Here is a 14843-nt window from a genome sequence, read left to right as displayed (position 1 = left end):
GGTGTGTGTGTGCTTAGGTGTGTGTGTGTGTGCTTTTATAGAAGCAAATATGTTCACACAGTTTACTAATAGCTCCATAAATAATAACCAAAGAGGTCAACATGTTGGCCCAAATACACTGAGAAAATAGAATTAAAGAAGTGAAGAGTCAGAGGTTGAGATAAGACTTAAAATTCAGCTAAATGTTATAGTGTGGAATAAACTGGCATTTAATATAAAATGTAAAATATTTTAGAATTTTTTTTTTTCTGTTAACCATTCTGTTAAGCTTTCTTTTAAAGAAAACTTTTAAAAATTCTAGCTAAAAAAAAAAAATAAATAGAATATCTTATAAGAACAACCAAACTTAGTTGTTAATAAATAGTGTATAAAAAAAAAAAAATAAGTTACGAAAAAAGACTTTTTAATTTCCCTTTTTTGTAGTCCTCTTTAAAGTTTAAAATTTGTCCATAGATGTCATTTTTGTCTTTACAATTTTGATAAAGCTGTTCCTTTCATAAGCGTCATCAAGTTAGTTAACAAGAAGAAGTCACAGGAGTAGAACCCTAGGAAGTATAAGGGCTACAGCATCAATCAGTCTGTTCCTTTATTTTATACTCCCTCTAAATTCCACTTCCACGCATAATAGGTGTGCCAAATGAACCAAGTATGTAAATATGTTAGCATAAGCAAGGCTTAGGAGTAAGAAACTAAGCTTAATCAGGGAAAATCTAGAACTAGAAATTGGCTAGATTTTTCTTAAGCAGACCTCACACTATGCTTAAAATGTACTAATATATTTTATTAATTTAATTAATTTGTATCTTAGCGAAAACATTTATTTGGCCGACTTCCATCAAGATGCTCCGAAAATAATTTGAACTGTAGACATTAGCAGTGATCAACGGGCAGCGGGCAAGGGGCAGGGAGCAGCGAGCAGGAGACGGCCAGCAGGTCGTGGCTGAGCTCGCTGAGCTCCGCTGCTATCTGCTGCTTGTGCCATGCCCCACACAGAGAGTGTGTGTGTGTGTGCGTGTGTGTGTGTATTGGCTGTGTCTCAAGTTTTCAACAACAAGCTATAAGCCAATAAAGAAGAAACAAGACCAAACAGCAAGGATGGCCCAACAACAGCAACAACAGCAACAACAACAAAAAGAAAGCGCAGGCAAAAGAATACCTTAATTACGGTTAATGGAGCGTTCGAAAACCCGCTCCTTACTATCTCACTCAGAGTGTGCGTGTGTGTGTGTGCGTGTGTGTGTGTGTATGCGAAAGCCACAAAATAACTTAATCACATTTCAGGGACCACAAAAATTTGCGGGCCATGTTCGTAATTTTGTATATAAATGAGAGGCCACCTAATGAGCCTGATTAACCATAGACCGTCAGGCGGAGAGTGAGCGAGCGAGTGAGCGAGCGAGCGTGCGAAAGAGATAGCTAGCGGCATAACGCGGGCGGTCGACAATTTAGCGGTGTTTCATTTAACTGCTTTCATGCCACAGATCGCGTCGAATGGGACGCGTCCTTTTGACCTCGACCAGAAAGCTGCAGAGCGAGAGAAAGAGAGTGAGAGAGAGAGAGAGGGGTAGACGGAGACACGATTTCCTCTTTTTTTTAGCCTTTTTTTTAAGCTTTTTTATGATGCGAGACGAAGATGCTTTTAATTTGCGTACGATGTGTCAATGATGTTGGAGGACCATGTCGTCGCGTGTGGCTTTCCTTACTGTTGCCGTTGTTGTTGTTGTTATTGTTGTTGTTGTTGGTAATAAAAATCAGCTTTGCTTTAAATGCCATAAACAAAACGCCTGAAACATTTTCGCTGACAGATGTCTTCATTGAAAATTATGCAGGCAGTCTGAGTTCGTTTTTGGGAACCAAGCTCCGATATCGCAGGCCCAGACTCCAGGCCGACTCTGGCTCAAGATTCGAGCTCTGGCTCTGGCCTGGCTCTGGCTCAGGCGTCAGGTGGCATCAACCGTGAGAAAGTTTGCATCTCGCTCAGCTTGATATGATGTTCGTTGATTTTAGCTTTTTGTTGTTCTCTTAACTCTTAAGCTGTATGTACTTATTAATGTTGCTTCGTTGTTGTGCTTAGCTTGTTTATCAACTTCGACTTATGCTGAGAATGGACAAAGCAATCGAGCCGAAACATTAAGACTGTATAAGCCAGACTCTTATTGATCTCAATAAACAATTTTTAATGTAAATTAGTTGATGAATGGGTTTTTAATGGACGCAAATAAAAGCTAATGTGATATGGCATATCTGGCTAGCAAACGGCTCATAGATGGCGCTACTGAAAAATCCAATAAAAGTTTAAGAGTACTCATAAACAAATGGAGTTGCATGTGAGAGTATTGAGAGAGAGAGAGAGATTGATAAAGAGAGAAGATATAGAAAGAGAGAGATAGATAAAGACAGAAAGAGAGAGATATAGAGAAAGAAAGGGAGACAAAGACAACGAAACTGTGAGCGATAGATAGAGAGAGAACGTGGCAGAGACAGAGCGAGATGGAGAGAGAGAGATGAATGGAGAAAGAGAGGTGGAGACAGAGAGAGAGAGAGAGAGACAGATGGACTGCGAGGGAGAGAGAGAGAGAGAGAGAGAGGTAGAGAGACAATGAGAGATTCATTTTAAAACTTGAAGAATTCCCCGCCGAATCCTTCATAAATATTTAAGTACCTTTTTCTGTTAAAATCTATGATTAATGAGCAATGGCTTCGACTTTATTAGATTAGATTTCTTACTTTTATAACTTTTCTCATCGTCGCCAGAGATCCAATTGCCAGTTTATAGAGAATCGCTACGGATATATTTAAAATAATTTAAGAAAACTCCACTGTGTAAATTTTTAATAGACTTTTAGATATTCTTCACAGGCCAGACAAAGATCTCTGAAATTATCAATAATCGAATCATCAGTATAGATGATCATACATGTCTTCTAGCTACAATCGTACATATTATTGTATATAATTAATTAGGGCATTCATAAACATGCGTACATATAATGTTATCGATGCCTCTACTGAGATTAGCGTACATTATTTATATTTATATATTAATTAAACCATAATTAGGCTATTCTCTTCTGGTAACTTTATTAAACATAAAAAGTTTGATCCCAAATATGTTTAGTTGTTATCTTTATTATTATTAATGCTCCACCTCCCCTCCCCTGCCCATCACTTGGGTTGTGCTTAGTCATGTTTTGGCTATTTGCGAAGAGCAGCCGAACAGCATAACTTAATCATAACTTTTTGGGTGGCCCCAGCAGCAATGGCCAAAACAATGCTGAATTGTTCTCCAGCCACACACAAACACACCACACACTCACACACACACACACACTTGAGCTTTGATTTCAATCTGAAACTGAGCGCCTGGTCGAGCATAATAATATTGTATCATTGTATCTGAAGGAGTTGCCGACATCGTGAAGTTTGTGTGATTGTTGGCCTAAGAATTGGCCAGGTCTGGAGTCTCTGGTCCAGCAGCAGCAGCAGCATCCACAGCAGCAGCGGCAGCGGCAGCCGAGGCCCATCATCATCTTCATCATCAATGGCAGCTTTGGGCCTACCGTACAGAAAAAGAGAGACAGCAGCAGAAGAAGAAGAAGCTGAAGAAAAGGAGCCTCGCCACAAACTCTTTTTGGGCGTCGTTTCTGGCTTTGGCACGCTGAAAATTTTATGACTTCATTTGCTGACCACCAAGCGAGAGCAGCCAAAAAAAAAGAGAGAGAGAGAGAGAGAGAGAGAAGAAGAAGCAGAGAGTAAATAACCAAACAGTCGAGAGGATTGCTTTATAATAGGTTGTTCTTCCTCTTGTTCTTGTTGTTGTTGTTGTTGCTGGTCTGGGCATGCAATACTTGGAATTTCATGCAGCGGCAACAATGCTCTCAGCACAAAGGATTCCTTGAATTTTGATCAACATTTCGATTGGGTGGCACACACTGAGCACTAACTAGTTGTCTAAGTAGCGCCAGCAATCAAAAGAGCTGCAAACACTGAACCGAACCCAACGACAGCCCACCTATAAAGCTAAGCAGCAATTTCAGTTAGCCGAAAGATCTGAGCGAAGCAAAGTTCTCGAAAAAGTAGAGTAAGTCTTGGGAGCTATTGAAGCTAATAGAGTAGGTAACATAACAATGTTACTACTGTAATTATGCTGAGGCGAGTCGATCTACATTGATCTGATTATTGATTGGACTGATAAGCTATCCATAATATTCTTATGATTTTTATTTTATTTTATTTTTTTAACGTTTGTATATCTAATTGTTGATTTGTCTTTTTAGCTAGCTTTTTTTAGTTTAGTAATTTTTTGGAATAATTTTAATGATTTATTTTGTCGCCATTTCAAAGTTAATTTCGTCTCATTTAATCTAAAAATCTCCTAAGCTAATGAGCTCATGTTCTTCTGATCTTAGAGGCACTCGATTAGATTTTTCCATCTTTATATATACTGGGGCGGGGTGAATTTTGTATTTATTACCCTTCTCATTCCTCATACTATTTTTGATCTACCAATACTCTATCAATGAATCTGATCTTCAATATATACTTGTATCGCTTTTCATATCCTTCGACTCAGTTCAGTTCAGCTCTTCAGTAATTCATAATAATAATCAATCGACCTATAGATCGATATACGGATCTATGGATATTTCGAGCAAAGCTAATCTAATCTAATCTATCTATATAGCTAATACTGTATGGATCTATAAGTTGGAATGAAGCAGGTATTAATCTTATCTCTATCTATGTTCCTATATATACATATATTTTTTCTTGTTTATCCTATACTGATCTATATACATACATATATGCCAAGGTATATATCTCTTTACTATTTAGCCCCGCTTTCTACTATTTGTCTTTAGTGAACTTCTGCTTTTCTAGATGCTACACTCTGGTACTCTGGCGACTCTCGCTTTTCGCAGCTTCCTCCCTATTCCTTACTCCCCTCTGACATCCTCCCCGCCGTTTCTCACTCCCTCTCCCTCTCCCTCACTCACTCGCAAATCGCAAACACGTATCGTTATCTGTAATTTATGCACTTGTACTTTGAATCACTTAGTTGATCTCGTTTCTCGTCTGCTCTTTTTTCTTTTTTTATATCCTGCTCCTGTGCCACTGACAGCGACTGCTTTTTGTTGTGCACACAGAACAGGAGAGTGACAGAGAGAGAGTGAGAGAGGGAGAGTGAGGTAGATAGAGACAACAATAAGGCGCTGCGATTGTCGATCTTATCAACAATGCGCAACGATCAACGGCAACCGCAACAACCAGAGCAACAAAACTTGGGACACACACGCAGCAGTAGCAGGAGAAGCAGCAGCAGCAGGAGCAGGAGCAGTGGCAAAGGGCAACTGGTGCAGGAGAGGATCGAGGGTAGATCTGTGGCAGCTCCAGTGGATAGCTGCTGGGTTAGCACAGACTGAGACAGAGAGAGAGAGAGAGAGAGGGAAAACGAGAGAGAGAGAGAGATAGAGACTCTGGGCTGGGTGCGTGCGTAGAACAGCTTCATAAATGTAAATTAGAGCTCGTTTAGCATTGACTATGGGCTCGTAAATAAATGCCAAATGACATCATTATCAACGTGCAACAGTTGCTGCCAACGGGCAACAGTTGCTGCCACCAGTTGTTGCTCTCGTTTTTGTTTTTGTTTTCGTTTGTCTCGTTTGCCTCGTTATCGTTTTTATGCTGGCTTTGATGTTGTCGATGCCAGCGCTGATAGTGACAGAGTGAGGGAGAGAGAGAGAGGCAGAGAGAGGGAGAGGGACAGAGACAGAGACAGTGGCAGCATTCGCTTATCAGTGAATGGCGATCGTATGAAGCTGGTGATAATGACTTGTAAGTACAAAATGCCTTGTCAGCGGATGTTTCTCGATTTAGTTGTTGTTGTTGCTCTCGCTGTTGCAGCAACTGTTGCTGCTGCTGCTGCTGCTGCTGCTGTTGTTGGTGATTTTATGCCTGCGCATCACTTCAATTAATTTGGCTGGCTTAATTTGCGTTTTGTTGCCTGTCTCGACGTCTTTTGCCTTTTACAAGCAAATCGTGCGCCTCGGCGTCCGTTTGTCTATGCCAGCTTCATTATTTTCCTTTTCCATATCCATTTCCAGCCTGGCTCTGGCTGTTGCAGTTGCTGTAGCTGTTGCTGTTGCGACTTGTAACGCCGCAGCAACAGCAGCAACAACATCATGAAAAATGCATTTTCAATTCAACAACGTTGAGGAGGATGAGCAACAACAACAACGACAACAACAACAACGACAAGCTCTCAAAAACACTGCAGACTGGCAGACGCGTTCGCAGTCGCAGCTCACTTAAAATTCTTGTGCCTTGTATCGGACTGGGCATCGGCGGACGGGCGGACGTGCGGGGAGTTCGGTCGGGCGGCGGGGCTGGGGCTAGCCATAGGTGGACACGGCTGCACTTACAGCGATTGCCGCAGAACTTTTGTCAAGTATTGTAAAATTGTTTTGGCAGGCCAAAGGCGGCAGGCGGCGCTACGAGCATAAAAACAAAAGACGCTGATGAGTTTTAAGCCCGGCAACAGGCTTGTCCTCCAGACTCTCCGAAAAGAATTATCCAGCTGCCGGCGCAACACTGCCGAACAGAGTTGAGGGACGGCGTTGAAAAGAGTCGAAATGGGATTTATTTGAGCATGCGATTTGAAGAGCAATATTATGGCAAGAGCTTGGATAGATTTACTATTTATTTCAAGGTACTCATCACTTAATCTCTGATTTTTTTTCTGACTTTCACTTTGAGAACATCAGTCTCAAGACGAGTCTTAAATAGTATATTCATTGATTGAATACATTAATAAATTATGATTTATTATCTAATCTATGACTCAAGCTTATCCTATACAACATAATAGGTTATAAAATATGATATATATGTGTATTTGTTGAATATATATATAGAATATGATATGATATCCTTATAGCAAAATAATATACTCTTTTCTTTTTCTTTCCTCTATGTATGTATGTATGTGTATGTATGTATGTATATGTGTATGAATTTGTAATATGTATCTATCTCTCTCTCTCTCTCTTTCTGTCTCTTTATCTCCCTCTCTCAGCATCTCTATCTCTCTCTCTCTCTGTCTCCCTCTCTCATCATCTCTCTCTCTCTGTCTCTTAATCTCCCTCTCTCAGTATCTCTCTCGCTCTATCTCTGTCTGTCTCTGTCTGTTTATCTCCCTTCCTCACTATCTCTCTCTCTCTCTCTCTCTCTTCTCCCACTGTCTATCTCTATCTACCTCTCTTCCGTTTTTTTTATTTTTCCATCTTGCTCCTCTCAGTCTTTAAGCTTTCTTAATATCTCTTGTCCCGTTCTCTCTTCAAGTTTAATATTCTTTTTAAAAAAAACTTTGTATGCAATTTTTATTGTAATAAAGCTCACAATAGCTTCCACAGACTTATATCACATGAGAGTCATGATAGATCAAGAAGAGATTTCGGCATTATTATACTTCCTCACTCATTTTGGCTACTCTCAATAGTAAATTCGACTCAAACAGCTCGCGTTTCTGCCTTAATTTCTAGCTAGCCTCATGCTGTCCAGTGTAATCGAAGTTCAAGTTAATGGCTTTGACTTGGCCCCATGCTCAACATGGTCAAGAGTCACAATCCAAGTCCAACTGCAACTCCGAAGTCAGAGTCAGAGTCCGAGTCGAAGTTTTGTGTTTTGTGCGTGTTTTTTCCTGGAAAAACGTCGCCCACATAATTTTCAATTTTGAGTTAGTGAGTGACCGGATGTTGGCGATTGCCGTGCAGTGCCTTCTAATTGTTGTGCCTGCCAGCGGGGGCAGGAGACGGGGTCAAAGTGCACTCGAGTGTGAGGCAGTGACAGCAGCAGCAGCAGCAGCAGCAGCAGCTGTTGCAGCAACAAATAATTTTCAAGGCAATTAGTGAAAATGTTTCAATTTACAAAACATCCAAATGATAAGCGGGAAATTAGTAAATAAAGACATCAAAGCGCGCATCAGGTGGAGGGCAAATTATAGAACTAGAAACGAACCCAAAAGGAAAGCCGGCGCTAATGGCGCTACACACACACAGAGAGAGTGTAGGGGTGGGGGGATCGACGACTGCATACAACAGGTGATTAATTATAAACACTGACAAAACATAAAAATACAATTTTTATACCGCTTACACAAACAAAGAAGACGAAGGGGAGCCAAAGGGCCAAAGGCGGTTAACAAATTGGTTAGAACATTTTTATGAGAGCAAGGGCAATGCGCATACATAGAGAAAGAGAGAGAAAGAGAGAGAGAAAGGTCATTCCATGAGTGTGTGTGTGCCCATTAATCGCGGGTTAATTGCCTCACAAAGCGGTTAGCTAATTGCCCATAGGCAAAAAGGTTGAACAGGTAAGAGAAACGAATATCAATAGAAAAGAGAGAGAGAGAGAGAGAGAGAGAGGGAGTGAGAGTGACTGTGTGCGGGGGCGTGGCTAATTCTGAAGGGGCGACATTTGAAGAGACAGAACCGGGGGGCGTGTCTCTCTCTCTGCCAGCATATTTCGTGCGAGCGAATGTTGTTCGAGTTTTGAGCTGAAATCGATTTTATTTAGAGAAATTCATGTTTTTAATGGAATGTAAAAGTGCATAAAAATAATTTTTACTGCACATAAAATTTCAGCGCGGGTGGCCCTTAGATTAAGGTGTATTAAGCAGTCCTAATGGGCATATAAAAAGGGAAAATAAATATAGTTTCGAGTGCTCGAATGCTGAGAGATATTATGGCAGGAGCCGGGCGTACCTAAACCCACTTTCTAAGTGTTTAAGCAGGGAGATGGAGACAGAGAAAGAGAGAGAGGGAACTTTGAGGGAACATCTCATAATAAATAGACCGAGTGTCCAGAGGTTCTACTGAAAAGTTAATTTTAGAGGAGCAAGTTTCTACTTTATAATAAATTATATTAAAGACCTCTATTCCATCTCTATTTATAATTCCCTTCGTGAAGCAATAACAAAATTTTATAAAGCTTTTCAAATAGCAAATTTATGCAAGTTGAGCTAAGCTAAACTAACTACTTAAACTAAGAACTAAGTTAAAAATGCTGAGCTACTTAGTCAATCATTTCAAGCGTAACCCAATTACAGTCTAAACTTAATATGTATGCGTGTGTGTGTGTGCGTGCGTGTGCGTGTGAGGTAACTGCATGTAAGTTCAACATTATTATGCACGAAAATGAAACGAACACGAAATCGAGGCAACCAAAATTACTTATGGAGGCAGCGAGCGAGGATGAAGCTGAAAGGCTGCCACAGCCAGGTACATGGCTCTCCATGTGTGTGTGTGTGTGTGTGTGTGTGCGGACTGCACATGTGGCATAAATGCGAGTGAATCTTCTAGCGTTGACGACTGGCAGACAAAGCGGTGCGTGCAATCGCAGCCAGAACAGCGTCAGCGTTGGCCCGAGCCCAGCCTGAGCCTCGCCGCGACAGATGATGCCGAGTGGATGCTGAGTGGAGTGGAGACAGCGGCGACTGCGACGACAGAGGATACAGAGCGAGGCTGGCCGAACGGAGATGGTGGCTGGGACCACGCGGCATAAATTGCGCATAAAACATGGAAAATGAAGCGATAAACTTGAGATACGCGATCGTAAAGCAAAGCAACTTCGTCGTCATCGTCGTTGTGGACTTTATATGCAGTCCATGCCCAAGCACAGTGGGGCAAACAGTGTGACAAATTGATGAAAATATTGTGAAATGCTTGTATTACAATGAATGAACACAAATGCTATATAGTCATAATTAGAAATTATATAGGGAAAAAAATAGATATTCATAAAACAAATTTATAATTATAAATTTATTTATAAAAAAAAAATTTAAAAATAAATTGAAAATATTTTTGTACTTATTTTATATTGTTATACATATTTTCTTTTAAATTCTATTTTTAGTTCTATTATTTTTCAATTATATATGTATATAGTTATTTTAATTTTTTCTTTATTGTGAGTGTAAAACTTTAGTTTATTTATAGAATTCAGATAATAGAAAATATATATTTGTATATATAATAAAATATATATATTGTTCTTCTAATCTAAATTCATATGATATTTACTTTTAGTTTTATCATATATATAGGACATACTTTTTGATTTCTTCCAATAAAATTAAATTAAAATAAAGAATAAAAATTAATTAAAATTAAATTAAATCCAGAAATCTAAAAAATAAAAAAATATATATTTATTTATTATTAAATTTATATAGCTCCAAAATGGGAAATATTATTTGCATTGTATGTAAGAATTTATCTATTTTTTTTATTTTTTTTTATTTATGTTTATTAAATCCATACGAGGTATTCCAATAATCTATATGAACAATTTTTTAGTATCTGTGCACCTCAAAGTATGCAATATATAATGTCTGCCCTATATAACTAGCTTTCTATGATATAGATTTCTTATATATAATATATTTATATTTAATTAATGAATTAAAATTTAAATTAAATTTAAAGCGACGCCCCACTGTGCTCGCCCGCCGATGTTGGGGAGTTGCCGGGGCTGCATTGGTCAGTCGAACGATGTCAGTGTGTTTGTTTATGTTTGATGAAGCTGTTTTCGGGGAGCGGCAGCTGTTGCCGTCGTGTTGTTGTTGCTGTTGCTGTTGTTGCTGGCCATTAGGCGCGGCCTGTGGAAAGCCTGCGGCAACAACAGCAACTGCGACTGCGACTGCGGCAGGATAATGACAACCCCAAGCCGAGAGCTGGAATATCTGTTGATCCAGCTCCAGCACAGTTATGTAGTATTGCTGCATTGCTGTGCTGCATTTTAATGATGCGAGCTTTGGCTGGCGATGGGCGTGGCCAGGCCATGCTGATGCGTCACGCAACGCGTTGCGGCTATGTGTGTGTGCTTCTGCTGCTGCCTCTTCTTCTTCATCTTCATCTTCTTCTTCTTTTCGTTTGTTTTTTTATGATTTCAGGAAATGGCCAAAAGCCATGAAGCATCATCTTTTCAATTTGTATATATAGAGAGAGAGAAGATATATGTATATGTTGTTGTTGTTGTTGCTAACAAGCCGCTAACAAAGGCAAACAGGCCACAGCATCAACAGCAGCAGCAGCAGCAGCAGCAGCAGCAGCAGCAACAGCAGCAGCAGCCGCCGCAGCTCCTTCCAGCTCCTGCTGACAGTTCTTTGAGCCTTCAGCCGGCAAATATTTGGCCTGCTTTAGTTTTTCTTTTCTCTGTTTCGGCTCGTTTGGACGTCTCTGTTATTATTTGTTTGATTAATTAACATGCCACAGCGGACCACCAAAGGTGGCAACGAGCCAAACGGCAGCAACAGCAGCAGCAGCAGCAGTGGATCCAGCTAACAACTAAATGCTGACAAGGATAACACACAAAAGTCAACAACAACAACAACAACGACAACAACAACAACAACGACAACAACCACGACAACAGCAACAGCAAATAGTATGTGAATGATTCACAGCTCGAAGATGTCTCAGCGCAACAGTTTGAGAGTCAAAACAGTTTGAGCTGCATTTATTAGAAGCAACTGGCCTAGAAGGCAAGCTGTCTATATATGTATTTATGTAGACTATTTCTATGGCTTTATTTATTTTTATTTATATATTTTTTTTACATTCATATTTACAATGTATAAATTTATTTATTTATTATTTAATTTCAATTAATTTTTTTTTAGATTAATATATTTCTTTTTTGTGTTTAATAGTTGAAATTTTTCTTTTTTTTTTGGTAAGTTTTAAGACTATAGATGCAAGTTTTTTACCTTGTTATTTGAAATTATTTTTAATATAATGATCAGAGCTTCAGAGCTTATTGAATCAATTTTAAATAACAAATGTTCTACTTTTTAATTTAATTTTATTTTATTTTTTATACTTATTAAAATGCTATACAGCTGGGAATGCAGCAGTTTAGATTTACAACAAATTTTTCGCTCTAACAGTTTTCTAAAAAAAAAGGTTAGATTTTTAAACAAAATATTATAAAAAAAAAAAAAATATATATATATAAATATATATATATATATATATATATATATATATAAATATATATGTAATTATGTGTATTAATAAACTGTGTATTCATGTTTATTAATAAACTGTATATATCTATGTTGATATAATAAAGAAAAAAGTGATTTAACTTCCAATCTAATATTATATTTTTCACTCATTATATAGGAATATTTTATTAAAAAATAAATAAATAAATAAAAAATAAAATTGTAAATGGAATTTCTAAAAATGTTGCATAAGCAGCTATAAATTAAATGATATATGACTAAGAAACGAATATAATAAAATTATTTAACCTAATCTTAACCCAATGTCATAAAATATATTATATAATATTATTATAATATATTATATAATATCATAGTAGTTTCATTGCATTAAACATTTACATATTTAGTGCTATATATAAGCCTCTTTAGAGCTCTGTTCCAGTTCTTCTCTTCGAGCAGCTCCACAATCTGCGCCCGACTCCAAAATCGAACTCAAGAGTCAAAAGTTTGAGCCAAAGAGCTAAAAGGTTTATGGCTGCTGCACTTGGACTCCATTCATGTGCCTCTCACTCCAGCTGCGTGTGTGTGTGTGCGTGCGTGTGTGTGTGTATGTGCATCCACTTCATTTTGTAGTCTTTGTGGCGTTTGCTGTTCTTCTGCTGCTGGACGTCTGACTGGCTGTGCTTTTTGTTCATGTTGTTGTTGTTGCTGTTGTTGTTGTTGTTGTTGTTGGGGGCTCGCTGACGAGGCTCTTCGAATTTTGGAATTTGTTCAGCCTTGTTAAGAGTTGTTAAGATTATGATATATGTACGTACATATGTAAGACTCCCAATATATATATACACTTGTGTGCGTGTGTGTGTGTGTGTGTGTGTGTGTGTGTGTGGCTTGCTGAAGACGACGACAGGCGGCGGCCATTATGTTTCGCAGCAGGAATGTGGGAATCGTTTGCCTCTGACCATTTTTCAGCTACCTTCGCGCTGTGCTGCTTCAACAATATTTACACGCACACACATACATATACATGTGTATATAGTGAGACGTATATATACATACAGTGGCCACATAATCGATTCATGGCTGGTACGAGTAGCATTTCTTCTTTCATGTTGCGTTGTTAGTTTCTGTAGACTTTTTTTTTTTTTTTTTTTTTTTTTGCTTTATACGATTTTATGATTTGTTTGAGCGCATCTTTTTGGACCACCCGTGAAATCAGTTTTTTTTTTTTTTTTTTGGTGTTCATCTTCTGTTTGGGATTTGCTTTTGTTAAATTGCTCTTGTTTATGTTAACATTTAAATTGTAGCCACGGGTAGCCGCCGCCGCCGCCGCCGCCGTAACCCAGAACCCAACCCAGATCAGCTCGGCTCGGCTCGGATCGGATGGACTCAACCCAACCAAAACCAATATTTAAACGTAGCGCTCCATGAATTATCATCGCCATCAACCACATCGTCATCGTCATCATCATCATCATCTTTAGCATCATCATGGTGATCATCGTCATCTTTTTTTGGGCCGCTTTCAACATGGCCATCAATTCTGATTTACCTAAAGTGTTAATTAGCCAACTGAAATGTTGAGAACGAAAAAAAAAAAAAATTGGCTTGATATATTTATATTCCCAGCAATATTTTCTTTTCTTCTGATTCGTCTTTGCTGCTCCAAACAATAATTCTTGTGGATAAGACGAGAAAAAAAGAAACGAGCTGACCTAACAAGATTCAAATTAACTAATTGATTGACGTTTCGCTTGGTAAGCAAAATGTGATAAGGTCTATAAATAGAGGAGGACTTCAGCTTCACTTGCCATTGGTCTCTTCTTCTTTCTAGTGTTTTTGAACTGTCATAAATAAGGTTCGTGATGTCTATATATAGGTTTCTGTTGCAATCGAATTTCCGTTCCCGGATTCGAATGGCACGAGTTCAAAGCGTAATAAATTTAAATTGTTCATAATAAGAAGATTTAGAGATTCAACTAAAGAAGATAAGATATGGATTTTAAAAGTGATTCGCAAATTTAATATTTAGAAATAGAGAGTTTTGCAATAGATCTATCCATAGAGGAACTGTGACACGCTCCTTGAGGAGGAAGAGAGTCCTTAAATGTAAACAGAAAAGATAAGAGAAATATAAACAAATGGATCTACATTTTTTATTTATAATATGATTAAAATTAATTTCACATTTTTACATATTTTGAGTCTTATTCAACAAAGAAAATTAAAAACGAAAAAATATTAATCAAAAAATTTATTTATTATCATATTTTATTTTGCCATATACAATTTTAATTTATTATGAGTTAAATAAACTATAGGTAACTGCTTAAATTTAAATAATACTTTGTATATTCATTTCCTAAATTTCTCATTAATATTGAATATGGAACAGTGAAATTATATTTTATGCATAGAAAAATAAATCGAAATTTTTATATATTATATATTTTGTATATTTTTATATATATAATATTTTGTTGCAGAAAAGAATTTAAATATATTTTTTATTAATCTTGATAATTAAATTGAAATAATATTACAGCTGCATAAAATGCTTTCAAATATATTTAATAGTATTTTATATACTTTAAGTATGCAAATAAAACAAAGCCTTATGTATGTGTATTCGAATAGGTTTAAGAGTTTTAATAAATATGTATTATTTATAAGCCTAATCTAAACACAAATAATTTTTTTTATAATATATTTTTTGGAATACAATTAAAATTTTAAATTTTCGAATAAAATTCTGGCCAATTATTAAATATATATTTTGGAAATATTCATAAATATACCATACATGAAAAGTATTGAATAAATCTATAAATAT

This window comes from Drosophila navojoa, chromosome 3 (genome assembly GCF_054131105.1).
Source record: "Drosophila navojoa isolate 15081-1374.11 chromosome 3, UAZ_NAV_1.0, whole genome shotgun sequence".
NCBI classification, from domain to species: Eukaryota; Metazoa; Arthropoda; class Insecta; order Diptera; family Drosophilidae; genus Drosophila; species Drosophila navojoa.
The sequence above is the reverse complement of the archived record's forward strand: the minus strand, read 5'-3'. Positions refer to the sequence as shown.